The 26,717-nt window shown below is 37.6% G+C and overlaps 1 protein-coding gene across 2 annotated transcripts in view; it reads right to left on the bottom strand.

Moving 5' to 3' along the window:
• NELL1 (neural EGFL like 1) overlaps nucleotides 1-26,717 on the bottom strand; it is a 903,683-nt gene that overhangs the window by 298,275 nt on the left and 578,691 nt on the right. The window lies entirely within an intron of this gene.

Below are 26,717 nucleotides of genomic sequence, written 5' to 3'. Positions count from 1 at the left end.
TCTAACATGTAAGTCTTTAATCCATCTTGAATTAATTTTTGTATAAGATGTAAGGAAGGGATCCAGTTTCAGCTTTCTCCGTATGGCTAGCCAGTTTCCCCAGCACCATTGATTAAACAGGGAATCCTTTCCCCATTGCTTGTTTTTGTCAGGTTTGTCAAAGATCAGATGGTTGTAGATATGTGGCATTATTTCTGAGGGCTCCGTTCTGTTCCATTGGTCTATATCTCTGTTTTGGTACCAGTACCATGCTGTTTTGGTTACTGTAGCCCTGTAGTATAGTTTGAAGTCAGATAGCGTGATGCCTCCAGCTTTGTTCTTTTGGCTTAGGATTGACTTGGCGATGCAAGCTCTTTTTTGGTTCCATATGAACTTTAAAGTAGTTTTTTCCAATTCTGTGAAGAAAGTCATTGGTAGCTTGAAGGTGATGGCACTGAATCTATAACTTACCTTGGGCACTATGGCCATTTTCACGATATTGATTCTTCCTACCAATGAGCATGGAATGTTCTTCCATTTCTTTGTATCCTCTTTTATTTCATTGAGCAGTGGTTTGTAGTTCTCCTGGAAAAGGTCCTTCACGTCCCTTGCAAGTTGGATTCCTAGGTATTTTATTCTCTTTGAAGCAATTGTGAATGGGAGTTCACTCATGATTTGGCTCTCTGTCTGTTATTGGTGTATAAGAATGCTTGTCATTTTTGCACATTGATTTTGTGTCCTGAGACTTTGCTGAAGTTGCCTATCAGCTTAAGGAGATTTTGGATTGAGACGATGGGGTTTTCTAAATATACAATCATGTCATCTGCAAACAGGGACAATTTGACTTCCTCTTTTCCTAATTGAATACCCTTTATTTCCTTCTCCTGCCTGATTGCCCTGGCCAGAACTTCCAATACTATGTTGAATAGGAGTGGTGAGAGACGGCATCCCTGTCTTGTGCCAGTTTTCAAAGGGAATGCTTCCAGTTTTTGCCTATTCAGTATGATATCGGCTGTGGATTTGTCATAGATAGCTCTTATTATTTTGAGATATGTCCAATCAATACATAATTTATTGAGAGTTTCTAGGATGAAGCGTTGTTGAATTTTGTCAAAGGCCTTTTCTGCATCTACTGAGATAATCATATGGTTTTTGTCATTGGTTCTGTTTATATGCTGGATTACATTTATTGATTTGCGTATGTTGAACCAGCCTTGCATCCCAGAGATGAAGCCCACTTGATCATATTGAATAAGCTTCTTGATGTGCTGCTGGATTTGGTTTGCCAGTATTTTATTGAGGATTTTTGCATTGATGTTCATCAGGGATATTGGTCTAAAATTCTCTTTTTTGGTTGTGTCTCTGCCAGACTTTGGTATCAGGATGATGCTGGCCTCATAAAATGAGCTAGGGAGGATTCCCTCTTTTTCTATTGATTGGAACAGTTTCAGAAGGAATGGTACCAGCTCCTCCTTGTACCTCTGGTAGAATTCGGCTGTGAATCCATCTGGTCCTGGACTTTTTTTGGTTGGTAAGCTATTAATTATTGCCTCAATTTCAGAGCCTGTTATTGGTCTATTCAGAGATTCAATTTCTTCCTTGTTTAGTCTCAGGAGGGTGTATGTGTCTAGGAATTTATCCATTTCTTCTAGATTTTCTAGTTTATTTGCGTAGAGGTGTTTATAGCATTCTCTGATGGTAGTTTGTATTTCTGTGGGTTCGGTGGTGATATCCCCTTTATCATTTTTTATTGCGTCTATTTGATTCTTCTCTCTTTTCTTCTTTATTAGTCTGCTAGCAGTCTATGAATTTTGTTGATCTTTTCAAAAAACCAGCTCCTGGATTCATTGATTTTTTGAAGGGTTTTTTTGTGTGTCCATCTCCTTCAGTTCTGCTCTGATCTTAGTTATTTCTTGCCTTCTGCTAGCTTTTGAATGTGTTTGCTCTTGCTTCTCTAGTTCTTTTAATTGTGATGTTAGGGTGTCAATTTTAGATCTTTCCTGCTTTCTCTTGTGGGCATTTAGTGCTATAAATTTCCCTCTCCAAACTGCTTTGAATGTGTCCCAGAGATTCTGGTATGTTGTGTCTTTGTTCTCATTGGTTTCCAAGAACATCTTTATTTCTGCCTTCATTTCGTCACGTACCCAGTAGTCATTCAGGAACAGGTTGTTCAGTTTCCTTGTAGTTGAGCGGTCTTGAGTGAGTTTCTTAATCCTGAGTTCTAGTTTGATTGCACTGCGGCCTGAGAGACAGTTTGTTATAATTTTTGTTCTTTTACATTCGCTGAGGAGTGCTTTACTTCCAACTAAGTGGTCAATTTTGGAATAAGTGCACTGTGGTGCTGAGACGAATGTATATTCTGTTGATTTGGGGTGGAAAGTTCTGTAGATGTCTATTAGGTCCGCTTGGTGCAGAGCTGAGTTCAATTCCTGGATATCCTTGTTAATTTTCTGTCTTGTTGATCTGTCTAATGTTGACAGTGGGGTGTTAAAGTCTCCCATTGTTATTGTGTGGGAGTCTAAGTCTCTTTGTAGGTCTCTAAGGACTTGCTTTGTGAATCTGGGTGCTCCTGTATTGGGTGCATATATATTTAGGATAGTTAGCTCTTCTTGTTGAATTGATCCTTTTACCATTATGTAATGGACATGTCTCTTTTGATCTTTCTTGGTTTAAAGTCTGTTTTATCAGAGACTAGGATTGCAACCCCTGCTTTTTTTTTGTTTTCCATTTGCTTGGTAGATCTTCCTCCATCCCTTTATTTTGAGCCTATGTGTGTCTCTGCACGTGAGATGGGTTTCCTGAATACAGCACACTGATGGGTCTTGACTCTTTATCCAGTTTGCCAGTCTGAGTCTTTTAATTGGAGCATTTAGTCCATTTACATTTAAGGTTAATATCGTTATGTGTGAATTTGATCCTGTCATTATGATGTTAGCTGGTTATTTTGCTCGTTAGTTGATGCAGTTTCTTCCTAGCCTCGATAGTCTTTACAATTTGGCATGTTTTTGCAGTGGCTGGTACTGGTTGTTCCTTTCTATGTTTAGTGCTTCCTTCAGGAGCTCTTTCAGGGCAGGCCTGGTGGTGACAAAATCTCTCAGCATTTGCTTGTCTGTAAAGGATTTTATTTCTCCTTCACTTATGAAGCTTAGTTTGGCTGGATATGAAATTCTGGGTTGAAAATTCTTTTCTTTAAGAATGTTGAATATTGGCCCCACTCTCCTCTGGCTTGTAGAGTTTCTGCCGAGAGATCAGCTGTTAGTCTGATGGGTTTCCCTTTGTGGGTAACCCGACCTTTCTCTCTGGCTGCCCTTAACATTTTTTCCTTCATTTCAACTTTGGTGAATCTGACAATTGTGTGTCTTGGAGTTGCTCTTCTCGACGAGTATCTTTGTGGTGTTCTCTGTCTTTCCTGAATTTGAATGTTGGCCTGCCTTGCTAGATTGGGGAAGTTCTCCTGGATAATATCCTGCAAAGTGTTTTCCAACTTGGTTCCTTTCTCTGTGTCACTTTCGGATACACCAATCAGAAGTAGATTTGGTCTTTTCACATAGTCCCATATTTCTTGGAGGCTTTGTTCGTTTCTTTTTATTCTTTTTTCTTTAAACTTCTCTTCTCGCTTCATTTCATTTATCTCATCTTCCATCACTGATACCCTTTCTTGCAGTTGATTGAATCGGCTACTGAGGCTTGTGCATTCATCATGTAGCTCTCATGCCTTGGTTTTCAGCTCCATCAGGTCCTTTAAGGACTTCTCTGCATTGGTTATTCTAGTTAGCCATTCGTCTAATTTTTTTTCAAGATTTTTAACTTCTTTGCCATGGGTTCGAACTTCCTCCTGTAGCTCAGAGTAGTTTGATCGTCTGAAGCCTTCTTCTCTCAACTCGTCAAAGTCATTCTCCGTCCAGCTTTGTTCTGTTGCTGGTGAGGAGCTGTGTTCCTTTGGAGGAGAAGAGGCGCTCTGATTTTTAGAGTTTCCAGTTTTTCTGCTCTGTTTTTTCCCCATCTTTGTGGTTTTATCTACCTTTGGTCTTTGATGATGGTGACGTACGGATGGGTTTTTGGTGTGGATGTCCTTTCTGTTTGTTAGTTTTCCTTCTAACAGTCAGGATCCTCAGCTGCAGGTCTGTTGTAGTTTGCTGGAGGTCCCCTCCAGGCCCTGTTTGCCTGAGTATCAGCAGCGGAGGCTGCAGAACAGCAGATATTGGTGAACAGCAGATGTTGCTGCCTGATCATTCCTCTGGAAGTTTTGTCTGAGAGGAGTACCAGGCCGTGTGAGGTGTCAGTCTGCCCCTACTGTGGGGTGCCTCCCAGTTAGGCTACTCAGGTGTCAGAGACCCACTTGAGGAGGCAGTCTGTCCATTCTCAGATGTCCAGCTGTGTGTTGGGAGAACCACTACTCTCTTCAAGGCTGTCAGACAGGGACATTTAAGTCTGCAGAGGATTCTGCTGACTTTTGTTTGGCTGTGCCCTGCCCCCAGAAGTAGAGTCTACAGAGGCAGGCAGGCCTCCTTGAGCTGCGGTGGGCTCCACCCAGTTCGAGCTTCCCAGCCGCTTTGTTTACCTACTCAAGCCTCGGCAATGGCGGGCGCCCCTCCCCCGGCCTCACTGCTGCCTTGCAGTTTGATCTCAGACTGCTGTGCCAGCAATGAGTGAGACTCCGTGGGCATAGGACCCTCCGAGCCAGGCGTGGGATATAATCTCCTGGTGTGCCGTTTGCTAAGACTGTTGGAAAAGTGCAGTATTAGGGTGGGAGTGACCTGATTTTCCAGGTGCTGTCTGTCACCCCTTTCTTTGACTAGGAAAGGGAATTCCCTGACCCTTTGCACTTCCTGGGTGAGGCAATGCCTCGCCCTGCTTCGGCTCATGCTCGGTCCACTGCACCCACTGTCCTGCACCCACTTTCCGACACTCCCCAGTGAGATGAACCTGGTACCTCAGTTGGAAATGCAGAAATCACCCATCTTCTGCATCGCTCATGCTGGGAACTGTAGACTGGAGCTGTTCCTATTCGGCCATCTTGGCTCCACACCGTCAAATGCTTTTTCTGCATCTATTGTTATGATCATGTGATTTTTCTTCTTCAGACTTTTGATGTGCTGAACACATCAATTCAAATGATTTTCAAATGTTGAACCAGTCTTGCCTTACCTGGGATAATATACACCACGTGGTTATGGTGTATTTTTTTAAATAACTGTCGGAGTCAATTCACTAATATTTTGTTGAGAATTTTTGCATCTATGTTCATGAGAAATACTGGGCTATAGTTTTCTTTTCTTGTGATGTTTTTGTCTGGTTTTAGTATTAGAGTAATGTTGGCCTCACAAAGAATTTGGAAGTATTCCCACTGCTTCTGTATTCTGGAAGAGATTGTGGAGAATTTGTATAATTTCTCCCACAAATGTTTCGTAGAATTCACCAGTGAACACATCTGGGCCTGGTGCTTCTGTTTGAAAATGCTATTAATTATTGGTTCAATTTCTGTAATAGATATAGGCCCATTCAGATAATCTATGTCTTCTTTTGTGAGAATTATCTTTCAAGAAATTGGTTCATTTTACATAGGTTATCAAATTTTGGGCATAGAAAGTTGTTCATAATATTGCTGTATAACATTTTAATGTCCATGAGACTACAGTGATATCCTCTTTTTCATTACTGATATTAGTGATTTGTCTTCCTTCTTTTTTGTCTTAGCCTGACTGGAGGTTCATCAATTTTGTTGATCTTTTCAAAGAACTAGATTTTATTTTTGTTAATTTTCTCTATTGATTTCCTGTTTTCAATTTCATTGATTTGGGCACTAATTTTTATTATATGTTTTCTCCTGCTTATTTTGGATCTAATTTTTTTTCTAGTTTCCTAAGGTGGAAGCTTGGATCATTACTCTCCGATCTTTCTTTTGTTCTAATATGTGCATTCAAAGCTAAGCACAGCCTTCCCTGCAAATTTTGAAAAATTGTATCTTATTTTTATTTAGTGTAAAATATTTTTAATTTCTTTTGAGATTTCTGTTTTGACCCATAGGTTACTTAAAAGTGTGTTGTTTAATCCCCAATAATTTTGGAGTTCTCCAGCTGTTATTGATTTCTATTTTAATTCTATTGTGGCATGAATGCAGATATTGTATGATAATTTCTGTTCTTTTAAATGTGCTAAGGTCTGCTTTATGACCCAGAACATGGTTTATTTTGATGAATGTTCCACGTGAGCTTGAGAAGAATGTGTGTTGTGCTGTCACTGAATGATGTAGTTAATAGATGTCAATTATATCCAGTTGATTAATGTGGTATTATTGCTATGTCCTTAAGAATTTTCTGCCAGCAGACTCTGTTTATTTCAGAAAGAGGAGTGTCTAATTGTCAAACTATACTAGTGAATTCATCTGTTTCTCTTTCTAGTTTGGTCAGTTTTTACTCATGTATTTTGAGGTTCGCATGTTAGGCACATACACAAAAAGGATTGTGTATATCTTTTTGGAGAATTAACCCTTTTAAAATTATGTAATGCCCATTTATCCCTGATAATTTTTCTTGCTTTGAAGTCTGTTGTGTCAGAAATTAATATAGCTATTCTGATTTCATTTTGGTATTAGCATGATATGTATTTCTTCTTCCATTTGCTTTTAATCTGTATATTTTTTAATAAAGTGGGTATTTTGTAGACAGCACGTAGTTGGGTCTTGTCTTTTGATCCACTCTGATATTCTGTATCTTTTAATTGGTATATTTAGACCATTGATTGTTGACACAAGTGAATTAGTATCTGCTATATTTATTACTGCTTTCTTTTCACTACCTGTGTCCTTGCTTCTATTTTAGTCTTCCAATCTTTGTCTTCTTTTTGAGGTTTTCATTAATCATTTTATGGTATTCTATTTTTCTTTTTTCTTAGCATTGCAATATACTTTTTTTTAAACAAAAAGTGATTGCCACAGAGTTTTCAATATACATTTATAATTAATCCCAGCATACCCTTAGATAATACTATACTACTTCATAGAGAGTACAAGAACCTTATGATAACAAAAGAAGCCTAATTCTCTCTCCCATCACTGTATCATTGCTGTCATTCATTTTGCTTTTATGTAAGAGTATATAATTGAATACACTGTTACTATGATTTTGAACAAACTGTTATCGGTTAGATCAATCAATGATAAGGGAAAAGTTTTAATTTTAATTTTGCTAATTCTTTCGCTGATGCTCTTTCTTTCTTTATGTAGATCCATGATTTGAACTATATGATTTTCCTCTTCTATGAAGACCTTCAACATTTCTTGTAAGGTAGGTCTACTTGGCACAAAAACCTCAATTTTTGTTGTCTGAAAATGGCTTTGTGTCTCCTCTACTTTTGAAGGATAATTTCACTGGGTGCAGCATTCTAAGTTGCTTTTTTTCCCTCAACACTTACATATTTCATACCTTTCTCTTCTTGTTTGCATGATTTCTAAGAAATCAGTGGTAATTCTCTTTGGTCTTCTAGGTAAGAATTTTTTTTTCTCCTGAATTTCTTCAAGAATTTTTATCTTTGGTTTTCTGCAGTTCGAATAGGATATGTCTCTCTGTGTGTGTGTGTGTGAGAGAGAGAGAGAGAGAGAGAGAGAGAGAGAGAGAGAGAGAGAGGGAGAGGGAGAGAGATAGAGAGAGAGAGAGGGATTTGGCAATTTGGCATTTATCCTGCTTGGTTTTCTCTGAGCTTCCTGAATACATGGTTTGTTGTCGGACATTAATTTTAGAAAATTCTCAGTCATTATTGCTTCCCATATTCCTTTTGTTTCTTTTTGCTTTCTTCTTCTGATATTCCCACTATATGCATTTACACATTCTACGGTAGTCCCACAGTTCTTTGGCTTTTTGTTTTGTTTCTCAGTTTTCTTTTTCTTTGTTTTTCCATTTTAGAAGTTTCCATTAATATATCTTCAAGCTCAGAGATTTTTTTTCCTCAGCCATGTAAAGTTTACTAATTAGCACAAAAAAGGCATTGTTCATGTCTGCTACAGATTTTTTCTTCTGTAGCATTTCTTTTCAATCCTTTCTTAGAATTTCCATCTCTCTGATTACATTGACCATCTGTTCTTACATTCTGTCTACTTTATCCATTAGAATCCTTTTCATGTTAACCATACCTGTTTTAAATTCCAGGTCTACTCCCAATATTCCTGCCACATCTGAGTCTGGTTTTTATACTTGCTCTATGTTTTAAAACTGTGCTTTCTCCTTTCAGTATCCCTTGCCATTTTTTCTTGATAACCAGACATGACATGATGTATTATGTAAAAGGGACTGTAATGAACAGACCTTTTGTAATGTGGTGGGAAGTTGTTGAGGGGTTAGCATTCTATACGATTAGGTCTCATTCTTTCATTAAGACTGTGCCTCTGAACTATGAATTTCACAAGTGCTTCTCCGTCTCCACCGCACAAAACTCAGGTGGGACAGGATGGTTAGAGTGGGCTGGAGTTGTGAATTTTTCTTCCCCCATGTGGAAGGCTAGGAGGTGGCTGGAGTTGGGTATTTCCTTTCCCCTAGATTGGGTAGGCTCTGATAAAAACCCCTACAATTCAGGCTGTGCTAAATAAAATAGTTCCTCTTAAAGGCAGGTTTTGTTAAGAACAGAATGCTCTGGCATATGTCCACATGGTTTCTTCTCTCCTCCTCCTGCCAGAAGCATAAGCGAATTTTTCATTCTTAGAAGCTGGTCAAGCTCCTGGATGTAAAGCTCACAAAAGTGTGAGGGCCTCTCTATCGCTATCCTCTGACCGTATGGAATTTTAAACACTCACATTAGTCTATAAGCCTAAAGCAATTAATCAGTTATATTTCAGGTTTCCCTACCCTGGTCCTGGTTCCCACACAAGTTTCAGTTTGGAGTTTTTCTTCCTTAAGTTCTTTGTTTCTGCCTGTCTGTCTTTCCAGTTTGGGGGGCAGCAGTTTTCCCTGTGACCTAACTTCACTAAATTTTCTAACTAAAAGACAAAGGATGGCTAAATAGATTAAAAACAAGACCTAACTATATGCTGTCTGAGAAACTCACTTCACCTATAATGACACACATTTACTGAAAGTGAAGGAATGGAGAAAATCATTTCATGCAAATGAAAACCAAAACAGAGCAGGAGGAGCTACATTTATATCAGATAAAATAAACTTTAAGTCAGAAACTGGTAGGACATCCACATAAAGATGCCCAGTAGGTGGCTTAATAAATGACTGCAGCCCTGGATAAGTTATTGTGGGTGATGATATTGATTCAAGAGTCATCAACATATGGGCAAGAGTTAAATACAAAAGAGTATATAAAATAGCCTAGAGCAGAGGTTTTCAACTTTTCTTCTGCTATGACAGATGAGAATGACATTCATATGAGACACACTCCCAGGAACATACTCAGACTGTAATGAAAACCAAACACACACACTTACAAACAAAAGTAGTTGGCCAAATAAAGCAAAGAACTCCCAAACTTTTTATAGATCATACTCGCAAAAGCATTTTACTACCAAAGGATCAGTAAAATCATATATTTAATTATCTTAAAATGTCATTTCTTGGAGAGAAAAAAATGCATATATGGTTAATCTAACATAAAAACTATTTTGAACTGTATTTTGAAGACTAAATTCAAACCCCCACAGGTAATACAAGGAAATAAAAATGTATTACTAGTAATTTTTAAATTATCATTTTATCATTAAAAAGTATAGTGAGTAGTATTTCTATTTATTCATGATATTATTATAAGTAACATTATTGCACACTATTTGAATGATCACTTTGTCTTTGATTTGGAGACTGTAAGGACAGCCTCATTCTCATTTCTATACCATGAGGATGTAGATGCATATACATTTTCTTCATCTCTCTTTGTTATTAAAAATGTGCCCATGGATAAATCAAGAAAAGAAACATAACTATAAATCCACAGTTTATAGACTATAATATTTCAAAATTGTTATAACTCTTAATGACACATCAATAATCATAGTTCATGGATGTTTTCAGCAAATATAAAATAGGCTAAGAATTATGAGAAATTCACTTACAGCTAACTCTAATTCCATGTTTTCACACACAAGTAGGTACACGCTATCGAAAAATAAATGCATAAGTGTGAAATTCTTATAATGGTAAATTTGAGGTGAGTCTAATTAATTAAAAACTTAAATTTTTCACAAATGCTTATAACAATTCTTATGAGTGAGTAGTTTTGACACGTGCTATAACTGATCGTGATCCTGTAATGTGTCACGCCACTAAGATTAAGAGGACTAGGCTAGGAAGAGGACTGTAGAGAAAGCACAGAAAAATGATGATGACAAAACCGGGGACCACCAATATTTAAACTGTCAAAAGAAGATGACAAGATAATTAGCTGGAATGTAGAAAAAGAGAGAGAGAAGGGTGTCACAGAAGCCAAGAGAAGTGCAACATTCAAAGGATAAAGGGTCAACGTGTCAAAATCCTGTTGAAAGGTAAGTAAAGTTAGAAATGGCAATGATGGAGTCATTGATAAGCTTCATGGGCCCACGTAGATTACTGGTTAAAAGCATGAGCTGCAGAGCCAAATGTCTGCCATGTGCAACCTCTGTAGCCTGTGCAAGGTTCCTGATATCTTTTGGAGCTTATATTCAAGTGGGAACAAATAGCAGAGAGTAAAAATAGGTAGATAGATGATTGATGGACAGACAAGCAACACACAAGTGAACCTTTTAATGTCAGGGAAAAAAATACTATGAAACAAATATAAAACCTACTGCCTTCACAGAGGTTACATTCTAAGCAGAGTTAAAAAAAAAACATACATAAATGGAACGTGAACTGCCAGTTCATGCTAAATGGTTCCGGAGTGACCTCACTGGGTTGTGGAAGTGCATAGATGAACTGACTGCGTATCTGGACTAGGAGGGTTAGGGAATCATCCAATCTTAAGGAGGGGCTAGTAGCAGGTAAGTGCAGAGGAAGGGAGAGGATTTTTGACACAGAGGCAAAACTGAAAGGTCTGTGGGGTACACTAAGCATTCCTGTTTGGCTGAAAGGAACGATTTATGTAGAAAAATATTGACCAAAAAATAGGGAAAGTAAATTGGGGTCAGAGGGTAGAGGGCCTTGAGTGAAAAACTAAGAATTTGTAGAATACCCTTAGGGTGGTACACAGACATTAAAGAATTTCTGAAATAAAAATACAAGGCTCGGAAAGATACTACCTTAAAAAGGAAAATATGAACTTCAGAAAAGAGAGACAGTAAAGTTTTAAGAACCCAAGACTATTTTATACCAAAGATTTGCCTTAATGCAAACAGAAACTTTAAAACATGCACACAGACACACATACTCTTCAAGAAAGCTCTTGAGACTTATTGGATGTTGTCCTAGAGAACCAATGATTATAAACATTGTTTTATTTACTTTTTTTTCTAAAAAGAATCAATACAGAGATACTTAATTTGTTCCATTTTCTCTATTGCACAATTAATGCAATTTCTCACCTGTCATGCCATCACTATTTAATAACCACAGAAGAGCTGACAGATGGCAGAAAACTGTGGAGAGCCAGATTTAAAGGATTCTAGAAATGTCCTTGCTGTTTTCCAAAAGAGAATACACATTATATAATACCAAATCCACTGCAGCCCGTGTTTGAGGAAGTGATACCCCTATTTTTACACTAAGAAGAGCCTTCTGAATATAGTTTTTAGTTAGTAAAAGAAAAACATCTTCCTTTGCAAAGAAAGTATTAAGGAGGGGGTGAATAGTTCACATTATTCATGCTCAATTTTTTTGGTTTTTGGCTGAAATAGAGGTGTTTATAGTCTACTCACGAAAGTGATGTTTAAGCAGCAAAAGTTAGCCTTTCTTGAAAAGATGACAGGTGAAGACTCAAGATTACAGGTAAATTAGAAATTGGAAACAGCTTATCTTTTATCTTCCCTTCTAACTAAACATTACAGCCACATGAACAACTCTATTAAATACTTTTCTATTACCTAAGGCCTTTACTATGCCACTCTAAATTATCTTTCTCCCTATCTAGGGGGATTGTGTCCTTCCAAGAACTATTCATATGTTTTATTATTATTTTTCTTCAACTGCTCTCTATTTTGGAGGCTTTCTTTTTAAATAGGATAAAGCAAGAGAATCTCTTTGTGCTAATAATGAAAGGATACATGAGTCAATGAAGTGCTCTCTGGTAAAAGTATCTGTTTTAGTTCAACACACGCACACACACACACACACACACACACACACACTCCACAACTGTTGTCACCAGCTCAGGCAACCATACACTGAGTTTTCCCCAAAAGTCTCTATTTCAATTAGCCCCAAATTCATAGTGTGCTATAAGGTACACTCCACATTTGTTAAACCACTGTGACCCAGTTCCTATAGTAAGGTTATTATAATAACTAAAAGATCTAGAAATTAGGGGGGCTTTCAGAAGCCAGATATTTTAGCCAAGTAGTTTAGCCCTGGTCAATATTACAAAGTAGATATAATTGTACAAATTATACATATCTGAAAATATTCTCAAAAAGATTCCCTCCAGCCTTCCCATCTCCTGCTGGCAAATGTTCTCCCTTCATTCCAGATACAACATGGCCTCCACTGGGCACCATATTCAAGGCTTGTGCAGGATGACACTTTATCTCCATCTGCAAAATGCAACTACAAGACAGCTGTTATTCTAATCACTTCATAGATAAGGAAAGTGAGAAGCCAAAAAGATTAATAACTCAAAGTCAGCAGAAGATTCAATCTCGGTCTCTTCCTCCTAAGCCTGTGCTCTTTTTCCCTATATCATGCTGCTTTTCTTCTCCTGTGCTTTTATATGTCTCTATGTGCTACATTCCCCCTCCCACCCCTATTCCTGAGGAGGGAAGGATGAGACAGACAGACACACAAACACACACACACACACACACACACACACACACACACACACCCCATTGTAGACTTTCAGACATCTAACAGAGAAGCTGGTAATTAGGCAAAACAAAAAAATTCTCTATAAACAAGTTTCCAAATAAACATGGTTGGCTAAATGCACATAATTTCATCTGCTCCTTCTTGAAATTTCATTAAAGTTACATATTTAAGAGCTTTTTTCCATTTTTTAAGGATTATATACCTATAAAGGCTGTGAGAATTGTAACTCAACAAAATTTTGAAAACTTAGAAGCAGATGAAGGAGTGATGACTGCTTTCTCAGATCTGAAAAAGCTGAATTCAAACACTCAGTGAGAAAAGCCAAGAAACAATTTGTTTTGCACCATGGGATTTAAGAGTCTCAGGAATTAACACCACCAGATACTTCTGACAATGGCAGCTAAATATGGGATGAAAGTCTCCTTAAAAACTAGGTATACACCTCGTTCCTCTTCCCGTTCTGCCCAGTTAGATGACTGCCTCTCCACCAGCCTAGAAAAAGATGGGAGATTTATTTTCTGCACTATGGAACACCACACACAACTGAATGCAGATTCCGTATTGAATACCGGGAAATCAGTGAAAGTTTATATGGCAACCAGAAAGCTGAAAGATGGCTTTTATTGCCTGGGCAGGAATTTTGAAGAATATTTTCTAAGGAAACAAACAAACTAAAAATACTTAAAGAAATTGACAATCAGGTGTTTCCTGAGAGAATGAATGGCTCGCCTTTACCCCACAATGAATTTAATCATTAACAATCGCATCTCCAGTTGCACAGAGCTTTCGATTAGTGTTTTATTGCAGAGCTCTTAAGTATGAGTGGAAAGCCAGGTTAAACATTTGAGGGAGGCTTCTAACATAAAAGACAAAAGCCACAGCAAATTTGTAGACAAACCCAAGAAGAAGCATGTGAGAACTCCATTGACAGAACACTTCATTATCACTATCCCTTGATTACTCACCATGATTAATGTCCTAAGAGTGAAAGGACACCACGTTCATGAAACAAAGAGAGTGTGCTATGAGAAAACACAGGAAGAGAAAAAGCAGTCTTGAAACATAAAAGAGGACAACAGAAATGAAAAGGGTTACAAGATAAAGTGAACGGAGTCTCCAGATATTAGAAGAAAATGACAAATATATGTAAAATAAGAAAGAAGACAAGTATAAAAATTGAAAAATCAGAAAGTCCAGCATCAAAATAACAGGAAAGCTAGAAAGAGAAAGAGAAGACCAAGGAAAAAGGAGTAAGAGTACAGGAGAAGTCACCAAAGATATCATATCAGAACATTTACAAACTTAAATGTTATGAATATCTAGATTGAAAAAGTCCACTAAGTGACCAGCAGGATGAAGAAAATGTATACCAATATCATCATGAAATTTAAAACAATGGATTTCAAAACCAAAGATAAAAAGTCAGAATAGCATTGGGCTTCTCTAATTCCATACTGGAACCTAGGATACAATGGAACAATGCTTTCAGAATCCTGAGGAAGGAACAATGATTTACAAACAGAAATACAATACCTTTTCAAATTGCCAGTCAAGAGTGAAGGTATAATTATTTTTAAAATGTACATGTTTTGTTTGCCATGTGCCAGATAGTTTTCTTAGCAATTTGTAAATATTAACTCACTTCATAAGACAGTTTTCAGAGCAGAAATTTCTCAAATCCTCATCTCCCATGTAGTCTTTCTCAGGTAATTAATGGAGAACCAAGCCAGAGCGGTCAACTAAGAAAAGTAAGCACAGTACATAGGAACAGGGGCTCTCACCCGACAGAGAGGCAAAAAGGACCCCAGAGTCATGGTACAGATATATTCCCAGGACATTCACTACACAGTGAACCTGGAAATCAACCAAGCTGTGGGGGAGATTTATTCCAGAACATAAAAGAGTTAATGTCTTAGAGGGTATTTATACAACTAGAGGGAGTTTGAGGATTAATTATGATAATACCATAGTAAACTAAATAATAAGATTAATAAATTCGATGATTCTTAATGACAAGAGGAACGAAGAGCTATGCAAGAAAGAAAATCAAGTATATTCCATGATTAGATTATCAATAGCACACGCACAATCGTAATAACATAAACGATATTAACCTAACGAGAAGATATGTAGAGAGGTGTGTAAAAAAATGAAAACTTAAAAATATCACAAAGTAGCAAAGAAATGTGCTATTTAAAGATCTGAACGAAAACACCAATTGAATCTGTTAAAAGCATTGAAAGTGGTTGCCTCTAGGGATAGGAAATAGGGAACTGTTTCCAAGGGATTAATCTTCCTTATAAAACTTTCTAGAACTGTTTAGTTCTTTAAACTACATGTATGTAGACACTTGAAATTACAAAGTAATTTCTCAGTGTTCATAAACAGATTTTTCCTTTGAGGCAGTACTGCATAAAGGTTAAAAATTAGCAGATTGCTTGGGTTTAATCCTGGCTTTTTCATTAATAGCTATTTGACCTTGGGCAAATTCTTTAATCGCTCTCTGCCTCTGTTTCCTCTTGTGTAAATGCAGGTAGGTAATAGTATCTTCCTCACAGAGTTTTGTGAGGGCTAAATATATGCAATTTGAACAATGCCTAGCTCAACATGAAGTTTATGATCATAATTAGTAGTACAAATGGAATATTTGAGGGTATTTTAGGTCCATCTAAATAATAAAAGAAATAAAACTAAAGCAACAGGACATGTAGAGGGGAACAACACACTGGAGCCTTTCAAAGGATGGAAAGGGGAAGGAGGGAGAGGATCAGGAAAAATAATTAATGGGTACTATGCTTAATATCTGAGTGATGAAATAATCTTACAACAAACCTCCATGACACAAGTTTACCTATGCAACAAACCTGCACTTGTACCCCTGACCTTGAAATAAAAGTAAAAAAAAAAAAGGCCATTTCATTTTATTTTCACCCAAATTATCTATACTGGCCCAAAATTATGATTTAAAAATGTGGAGGAACCAGCAGACTAACATTCTAAGTAGCAATGATTTATTAAGCAACCCTTTGATAACAGAATACAGTTGCTAACTATGATCACTTACTGAATTTCTATTCAATAAGGTATAGAGGGTTCTTTAATATTACCTCCACTTAAAGAATATTTACAGCCCTTAATATTCTAACCTCCCTCCACTTAATAATTTCAGAAATTGATAGAAAGTATTAATATGTCTTCTAAAGGAAAAATGAATTAACTTCCATGTATAATTCTCTCCTTTCCAAAAAAAATATTTAAAAAGCTGTCTTCATATTTTGTGAGCTCTGGCTAACTTTTTAATATTTGTAAAGCCAATATGAGTATAAGTTAAAATTTATTCTTCTTCAGTACACCAAGAAAAAAGGAGAAGCTCCTCAATAACCCTCAAGACATAATGTCATTTTCTCTCCTGTGGATGAAGACTCTCTATCTGCTGAATATTTATTAGTCTGCTGGGTCACCTGCTAGAAAACAGACAATTCTCCAGCAACTTCAAACACTCTTCTTCACTGAACTATAGTTTGGTATGAGACGTCAAATGATAAGAATGTGCATACCTAAATGGTCAAATGAAGATGAATGTTCTATATGGCTTTTGCCCCATACTGCCCAAGACTGTGTTAAAAACTAAATACATCAGGATGCTCTAAGCCACTGAAGAGCCATGTTTGCCAGTCACATTATACTGGGCTTCTCTGGTTATACAAAGGGACACCTAATGAAGATATTCTGTTGATATAAAAGCAGTCTCATGGACAGTAATCTTTCTATATCCTTAGGCAGCCACAATACTGCCTGTCAAATATAATTACCAGCAGAAGAACAGAAAACTAACACTTACCTATTACCTTGTTAACATGTCCACAATGAGCCAATATGAAATGAACATAATAATGGTGTCATTTGTGGGGAAAAGCCTGAGAGACATGGTTTATAGTGCTCACCAAGGTCTGAATGTCAGAAAGAATATTATGTGATAAGACTATTTTAAGATGCAAATATAATGGGCCAGGTTTTCCATTTGGTTTCCTGCTATATCCACCACATCTAGAATAGTATTTGGTACTTAATAAACATCTGTTCACTTAATGAATTGAGAACTATGCTGAGTTGTACTTTAAAGGTGATTTATTAATAAAATATTTGATGGTAATTTTGAGTGTACATAAATCACATCTCAAATTTATTGCTCACATATGACCCTATACTAAAACATGATTAGAACAACTCTATTTAAATTCAACTTAAATGCAAATCTGCTTAACAGGGTGAATTGCTTCAGTCATAAAGACTGGGTTCCCAAAAGCTATGCAAGCTAATTCTTGAAAAAAAGTCATTTTTGAAAACACAGAATAAAAAAGAAAAAGGTCTATGGACTATAGTGGTCTAGAGAAACTCCGACTTAGTATTTTGCATCTTCTTTTTTTTTCTCTGTAAAACACCAGTGTGAGCATGTCACTTTTGTGTTTTAGATGGATTTAGGTCCACAATTCTTAGTAGGGCATTCAAGGCTTCCTGGCTACCGACCCCAGTCTGTCTATTGCAGCACTCTTCTTGGAACTCTTTTCATCTGCTATCCACTCACATTGCAACTCAGCACCATCACATGATATCCTGTTCTCCAAAAGGCTGAAAAATTGTATTTCCATAACTTCACTCATGTTATTCCTCTGCCCCAAAAGTCTACCCCTCATATCCATTTGGCAAAGTCCCACTTGTCCTTTGAAATTCCCAAGGAAATAAGGCCACTTCTCTAAAGCCTTCCCTGACCCCCTAATTATAGCAAACCACTCCCATTATGCTTTATAATAATGGCTCCCTTAAAGCACAATAGAATTGTACAGTTATCAAACGTTTCTCCATCTAGATTATAACATCCTCAAGGGTGGAGATGGTGTCTCATTCATGCTGAGTCTCCAAAATCTAGTACAGTATTTCTTATACAATAAATGCCCAACAAGTGTTTTTAGGTGTTACCTCAGCCATTTTTGCACTGCCCCCCTCCCGCTTCTATAGGAACAATATAAAGCATTCTTTGTCAAAGACAAAATTTACCTTAGGTTTATAGTCTTCTTGTCTTAGGGACATTCTATTTTTGCTGGTCTGACTACTGGCCTACATTTGACTCTGTGACTATACTGTTCCTGGTTCTCTATTTCCTAAGCTTGGATCCAACTCTTGCTTCTCTGAACACTTCCATTAGTAATAATTATGGCTACCATTTTCTGAACCTCTATCTCTGCCTATGCTTCACAAATTTTCTCAATTAATCTCTAAGCAACTCATGAGATTATAAAAATGGATTCATAAAGTGTAAGTATGATGGTTAATTTTATGTGTCAGCTTGACTAGGTCATGAGATGCCCAGATATTTGGTCAAACATTATTCTGAGTGTTTCTGTGAGGGTGTTTTTTTGATGAGAATAACATTTTGAATCAGTAGACTGAGTAAAGCAGATTGCCCTCCATTACCTAGGTGGGCCATATCTAATCAGTTGAAGGGGTGAATAGGCAAAAAGCTAACCTTCCTACAAATAAGAAAATTCTCCTGCCTGCCTGTCTTCAAACTAGTACAACAGCTCTGCAAATTTAGGACTTGCCAGCCTTCATAATTGCATGAGCCAATTTCTTATTCTATATTATGTAATAAATACATAATATCATAATTATTAATCATAAAATATGTATATTTTATATACATTCTATTACTTCTGTTTCTCTGGAGAATCCTAATTAATACTTTACCAAGACAACAGTGCTAATTAGCTACAGAACTAGAATTTCAATTGAGGTCTGTTTCCACAGTCCATGCTTCAGCAAACACCATCCATAGGATATTATCAAGAAACAGCTTTTCTTCTGGCTCTGACACTGGAGGAAAAGATTTTCCCTTGTCCTCAAATGAAATCTTGGCCTTCAGCAAGTCACATAACATTTTTTTCTCACTCTCAGATAACAGCAAGTCCTGTGGACAATTGTCCAGCCCCAGATAAGAATCCAAACCTTAAACTTGCTTCGACATCTGATTTTAACTTCTTCTCCACTTCGGGCATCTCCTGTAGTTGAGCACTTAGAGTGAGACAAAGAGTCATGTCCTTTCTCTCTTCCCACCAATGTGTCTCCCTCTTCCCCACGTTGCTTTTTGTTTTCTTCTGCCAGGATCAGATTGAGGAAAAGAGACTAGGAGAAAGGGATGTATCTTGCTGGTTGGTACATTTGTCACTTAGGGTAGGATGCTCTGGTGGCAGATGAACAGTTGTGGACACTGTCATGGATAATCCCCTCCTACCATTAAACTGGCATGAGCAACAGCTCTCATTCAGGTGGCCACTTTAGCCACAACTCATGGTTCTCTTTCAATCCATTTGTATTCTCACTGTACTATTGCTTCTTTCAAGCAACATTCTTGACAAAGAATGTTGTCAAGAATGTCCAGTCCAGCATACTGGCCATAGGGAAACATCTATGACTCCTCTAACAGTTTGTTGGAATGTTCAGGAGTTCACCTTTACTTCCCCTCCAAATCAGTTCATCAGTGTGTCTCTCTGACATACTAGGTTGTCTCAAGAGGGGCTCAGATTCCAGTTTATTGTGTCACCAAACTTCATACAACATATATGAGGCTCTCCAAGTGATCTGATTGAAGATCTCCCAGGCCTGATCAAAAGGAAGGCGGAAGTCCACTTGCAGATGAAAATGTGAGGCTCACAGGACAGATTCCTCTAGATAAAGTATTATCATAAAATCCTAACTACATTTCCTTGAAATTTCCAAATCCTTGAAATAGATGAGGAGCTCAACATCAAGAAACTAGCTTTAAAATATCTACTTCAGAATGCCCACTTAGTGGTGTGGCATCTCACTTTGAAACTGCACATAAATTGTATCCCAGGGCCACATTGGAACATGAAGAGTTCTATTCTAATATATTCTTACAGTTGACACTGTTCGTCCCTCCCCTACATCTCCTTGGGTCTTACCATTTTGACACACACCTGCCTGACTTCCCACTGCCAGCAACTTCATCTCTGAGACTGAGGGGAAGTTCTAGGAACTAGTGCTAGGAAATTAATTTTCCTGTGGAGCAGCTACGTAGCAGTGACATACTGCCTGAGTGAGATAAATTTGGGTCACATTTTCCCAAAATTTCCTACCAGGATTGGGTTCCTGCTGTGCACAGCTGTAACCCACTTCACTTGAATGAAGTACCTAACACTGGATGTCTTGCCTTTCCTGTCTCACTTGCCCATTGCCCTATACCCGTGCTTCCGGTGCTCACCTCCCAGATACAATCTATGAGCTCAAATCCTTTTCTGACAGTCTTCTGGGAAAGCCAGACACTCACACTCTTAATCATTCTTCTGCATTGCCATTGTCCTTGCCTCCACAGTTGCACCCAGAGCAAGAACTTTGAAAGACAGACACTATGTGAGTAGTCACATACCTACTGTGATGGCAACAGCCTCCACATCTTAACAAAAGTGAGCATTTTTAGGTCACTGGCAGTTTGACAACATGAACACAGCTGACCCCAAGAAGTCAGGATGAGACCTGCTATATAATTCCAGGTAAAGAAGCAGTCAAAGCACAATGATGACCTTAAGCTACTTATGACCTGAGGCCAAAGAAAAATGCCAGTGCTAGTAGATCCAAGAGCAGATCTGCCTTCCAGATCTTAATTGTTGCCACTTGATCTGTTTTCTACCTGGCTTCAGACTCAGATCAGTAGCTCTTCAGTTCTGTTAACTACACAGTGCAGAAATAAATCCACTAAATGTAGCATTTATGTGCTCAGGTCAAGTTGCCCCAATCTTTATGTCTATCTTTAGTTCTCAGAGAGAGCAAATATACATTATATAAAGATTGCTCGGTAGAGGTAAAAATTACATATCATATAGGTACACAGTGAAAGAACCTTGGAAAAATAGATGTCACAAACATGAATGGTCGTGTTGGACATCCATTCACTGAGTGCTCTTTATGGACTAGATGGTGTGCTAGGCAATGAAGGTAAGAAAGATATTAGATCTGTTCTTAAGAGAATCACAGCCTGGGAGGGGAGACAGCTACATAAAGACACAACATGATATATATACTGAGTGTTAGAATGAAGGTAAGAATTGTCTGCAATGGGAGGAGAAAGGAAGAAACACGTTTGAGCGCTAAAGGAATTTAAAAAGAAACATTTTCTTCAAAAGTTGAAACCTAGAGAAAATTCCAAGCAGAAATACCAGCAAGTACAGAAGTATGAAAATAGAGAAAGCAAGAGGTGTTCCCCGTTAGAAGTGGAAGTGAGAAGAGTAAAAAGTGAATCTGGACAGGTAGGCACAAGCTAAAGAGACCTGAATGAATTGGGTATGTCTGAAACTTTATTTTTTCTAGCACATTTCTGTAATCAAATATAAAAATAGAAGAAATATAATCTGCAATCAGGAAATACAATAATTAAATTGTGTTAGGAAATGGAAAGGAAGAGGAGACACAGGCTGATTACTGTAGAAATGTATGACATGTAACTTCTTTAGCAGTACATCTTCATTTCCAGCTTTCGAGCTACACTGAAGTTGTTTTTTTCTCCCCCAGATGTTTGCCTGAATGCAATCTTGCCAAATTGCATTCTAATTCTTCCTCCAAAGCTAGTGCACACAAGATATTTTTCTAAGAAAGTTCTGAGTTTAGTGGTTAGCTCTGTAGTAGATGATTCAAGCAGAAAAGCCTATTTGCCTTACAATATATCCTGGGGGTTTCTTAAGGAGAGTTTCTCTGCTTTTCCATCACTAAAAGAACAACACAATTACTTTCCTGGGAAACAGAAATTTAAAGAACACAGGTTATCAACAATCTTAAGAAAGCTGAGATGTCAGATTCAGAAGTTCAGCTTCTGTGGACAGACAAGATAAATGTCAACCTCAGCTAACCTCCGTGGGGGGAAATGTTGTCACCCGAATAGTTCTTTTAAGACCACTCCACCCAGGGTTAAGGATATTCTCACTTGGCTCCATTAAAGGCCTCAGGACAGGGCATGGGACACTTAGTCTCTTTGTTGTTAATTTGGAGAGTGCATTCTACCCTGTAAATTAGCTCATCCTAGCCCAGCATGTCTGTCATTTCAGATCATTACCATTCCCTCTGCTCCCTTTCATGTCACACAAAGGTGAAAGAATATGCTTCTGGAAGGCAATTCAATGAGTGTTTGAAGGCTGTGGGGCTTGCTCAGCTGCTCTCAAATGTCTCTGAACTCCATGCAACCACACTGTATCCCCTCAGTGGCCATCTCAGCACAGCTGGGCTTTTTCAGAAATGGCTGTGAAATGTACTGTGAAAAGAAGAGAGAGCAAAACTCTACTTAATAGCAAATAGAAAGCTCACCAACTAGATCAGTTCAGCTTGGTCTTTTCATCAATGTTCACCAGTGTATCTGCCACCTGAACCGCCAAGGACTTACTAACAAACACAAGCCTGGCCAGAGATTTTTGAAAATGGCTGGTAGACAAACACGAATTTCCAGGCAGTTCCACAGATCTCAGCTCCCTCGGGCATGTGTATATTAACTCTCCTGCTGTCCAATTTCAAATCTCCTTTTTGACCCATCCCCTTTTCTCCATGCAGTCCTTTTTTCGTATAAATTGAGCAAATGTTACCTTAACATTAACCTTTCTCATGATACTTAATTTATGCCTTTGTTTGCTGGGCATTGAATTTTTTAAGCCATCTATTAATTCATTCTGATGGTGCAATTTCCATAATGTAATTTCTTTGGTAGAGAGGAAATGGCTTTTTTCTATCATCATATTTTCTTCAGGTACCATTATGAATGTTCTATTTAGTCTTGCAATTAGTCTTATACTTAACATATGCTGACTTCACAGAGACACATTTATTATTTTCATTGCCTAATGCTATGAAAAGAAATTCTTGGTGTAGATCAGTAGCCTATATTTTTCAGGCAATTTTGATAATTGAATGACCAGGTATATGGAGAAGGAGTAAGCTCCATATACCTGCTATGCTCTTCCCTGCAACTGATCCACATTGTTCCTTTACATGGATTTTCTTGTTCTTTTTCACCACATCTCCCTCTGCAAACCTCTGACTTTGTTTATCTGTCTCATACCTGCATTCCCTCAGTAGTCAACTTAAAAATAACTTCTTCAAACCTTCCTAGTCCTTCAAATTTAAACTAAGAGGTTGAGGTTCCTCCTTTCTCCATTAGAGTATATTCACACTACATTGTTTAATTGCCTTGATTTGCTTGTTTATAGCCCTCACAAAATTATAATCTCTTCAATGGCAGAAGCTGTGTTTTTTTGTTTTGTTTTAACCATCACATCCCTGCCTTTAGACATCTAATATATCCTTGGCTGACTAACTATGATGGAGTGAATTATAGAATGATCACATGTTGTATCCCAATTGGTCTAATATGGAACTGGCTGTTTTGCCAATGAAACCAGTAATAGCTCACTCCCAAAAGTATCACAAGTTGGATTAATATATATGGTTGCCTTTATGAGCAATACATTGGAAGAAGAATATATTCCATATTCAGAGAATCTGCATTTGAATCTGAGCTCTAGTATGTCTTTGTAGTATGACCTTGAGCAAGTTACTTCCCTTCTTTAATCCCAGTTTCATCATCTATAAAACAAGGTTGAAGACAGTATTTACCTAAAGGGTTATTCTTAGAAACATTGGAAAATGACACAGTGGAAATTACTTTGAGAACAGGCAAATTGCTATGTAAATCATAATTACCACTCTATCACTACAGTATTAGTATATACAGCAGTATATACAGACAGATAAAAATAGCCATGAAACTAACAAAATAGTCTAGAAAGACATCATGGAATAAAGAAAAGATTTCCAAGAATTAAAGAACTTGGGTTCTCAGCCTCATTCTTTCATTAAGAGGTTATAGGTATGTCCTTCCCCCAGGGCATCCTGACCTTTAAATAGGAGAGATGATCCCCAAAGGTCATTCGAGCTCTAAAATGCCTGGTTGTCTACAAATGAGGTGTTTTCCACCATTACTTCATAACCCTTAACCACAGAGACATTTGATTACTTACAACAATATAAATTTTATAAATTTACTCAACTATAAATACTTCAAAGTATAGACTAGGCTACTTCAACTATTAGCAGTTGTACACTCCAAGACCGTGAATTACTAAGTTGTGAAGTTATTAATCAGGGGTAGGTGCTGAGAGGCCACAGACTGCAAAACCACGTTTAAGTTTAAGTAATAGAAAGCTGCCTTCGAAGAGATTAGAATCTAATATTCGAGACTTTTGTGTTATTCTTAATGACCTTCTTACTTATCCTGAGTGTTTTCCTTCTTTCGATAGCTCTACTAAAAGATTAAACATATAAATGAAAGCAAAACCTCAAACTCCACGTTTGATCAGAGTATGAGAAGCTTCCATTTTAGTTCCATTTCTGATTAATTCCCAATTATAAATTCATTACAGAAGGACTTGATCACTTTTGACTAAATTTAGCAAGGGATATCAAAATATATCTGAGCTCATTTTGAGGTTCAAACTGCTATCCTAAAAAGTATAACATGCCATAATTTTTCAGATGAAAATACCTTCCTTTAGCTGCATCAGATTTGAAAGAAAATCATGCATGGTCAAACGGGAGTGTTGGGCACAACCTGGTGTCAAGTCTCTGGTCTGTGCTTCTGGATCCCTGATCTAGCTCCATTTTTTATCCCATTCCATGGATCAAACCTGACCTAATGCATAGGTATACCTGCCCCCAAAACCAACGTTACAGTAGAAAAACCAATTGGATCTACCCATTTTACTCAGTGTTTCTTCCTTGGTCCCTATTCCCAAGATCCTAGTTACCTAGCCTCTGTAACATACCAGTGAAAAGAAAATGAACTTTGAAGTCAGACCTGAGTTCAAATCTTGTTTCTGCCATTTACTAACTGTGTGACTATTGGTAGCTACTAAGTCTCTGTTGTCTCATCTATAAATAGAATAATGAATGTCCTTTGGAGATTTAGCAAGAATTAAATGGAGCAGTGTGTGTAAACATGTGACACAGTCTTGCATGTAAACACTCCATATGTGTCCATTAATTTCTGTGTGTGCCTGTGTGCATTCAATGAACACAACCCTATTCTTTCATGAACATTAATCTTGTTCTTGCCCTTGATTTTCCAGCAGTCTGAAGCTCTATCATTGAAGTTGTTCCAGAACTTCATCTTAGTGTATGTAACATAACTACTCACTTATAGACCATCTTAAAGCCAAAATCTGCTTGGTCATTGAATATTTCCAACTCCAAAGTCTTCTTCATGGTGATCCATTCCATCACCTTGAACCTCCTCATGTCATTGCCAAAGTCTACCTGGACTATGATCATTAATTATTGATTCCCTTGGACCCTGGATTTGCCCACCAGAATGAGCACTGCCTGGTGGTAACTTCAGCTTCCTTACATCCTGATCATTTGTCCCTAAATATTCCTACCTGGTGGATCTAGTGCTGCCCTGTCCCATGAAAGTGGTCTGTACTTGCTGTTGATGGCCGGTGGAGGTGGGGGGCTGGGAGAGAGTGTAGTATGTTACTGGAACTAAATTGTCTCTAACTTCATGTGATTATATTTGACTAAGGAGGGTTAGGCTAGTTAATAATGTATAAGATTATGGATTTATATGCTTGGATCTTCAATTGCATATTTGCATGATGTTCTATGCAACTATACAATGCTGATTTTTAAAGAGTCTCCTTTTATATTGGGTGAATAGATGATCTGAATGCCCTCACCTCAGAAATTCTGTGACTAATCTCTGGGTACTTAAGTCACACCCTGACACTGTCCATCACATACTGTCATACAGGTATCTAGATAATGTAGGCATGCTGTTTTTTAAAAAGTAAGTGTCCTTAGCAGTAATTAAACAGATCTAAGTGGTAAACTCTTATAGATGCTTTCATGCTTAAAGTCTCAGTATATCTCAAAAACCTCCATTTTTATATCTGATAATGCTTTTTTATATATGCCTGATAAATGGCATTTACATTTGAACTAGACCTCAGATTCCTCATTTAAGCATTCAGAACCGAGGACTCAAAAGGAAAAGAGAATGCCCCAAGAACATAGTGGGGCTTAGTGATTGAGCCAGGACGAAAACCCAGTCCATATGGTTTACAAATTCAAGAGCTTCCCAACCAGAGTGTCAAGAATAGGGTAAGGTATGCTGAGCTACTGATCCCCTCAAACCAGCCTGGCCACCTTTAGCAGTGAGAAGCCTCATCTATTTATTTCCATGTACCTATCAAACATTATAATTTCTATGTGTATCATAATATAAAAAGGTTTGGGATTCACTTATTTCTCTTTATTCCCAACATTTATAATCTGCAATGTCAAGGAATAGAGTGTTTTGCTCAAGATAATACAATTTATGGAATTATCTGAATTAGAGACACTGGTTTAATCTTACCCAAAGGGTGACTCTTTTGAGTTTGTTTGTGTTCTAAATTCCTATCAGCCAAAGACAAAATATGACAACTTTCCTTATCTATCTAGGTGATTAGGCTACAGGCCTTCAAATCCAGCTGGCAGCTGATAAGAAATCAAAACACCATTCTGAAGAAGAGGAAAAAGATATTTCAATTCCAACAGCCAGGAGCAAGGAAGAGCCCTGCAGGTTTTCAGGATGGTGTAAATGATGCAAAGTGGTGGCTGTTTCATAGCCCTAAATTGAAAGGCCCCCGAGTGGAGAGGAGAAAAGTACCTAAAAAGCCCACATAGGCATTCATACAATAAGTAACTGTTACTTAGAGATCA

The sequence above is a fragment of the Pan paniscus genome, chromosome 9, assembly GCF_029289425.2.
Source record: "Pan paniscus chromosome 9, NHGRI_mPanPan1-v2.0_pri, whole genome shotgun sequence".
In the NCBI taxonomy this organism is placed as follows: Eukaryota; Metazoa; Chordata; class Mammalia; order Primates; family Hominidae; genus Pan; species Pan paniscus.
The sequence above is the reverse complement of the archived record's forward strand: the minus strand, read 5'-3'. Positions and strand labels throughout refer to the sequence as shown.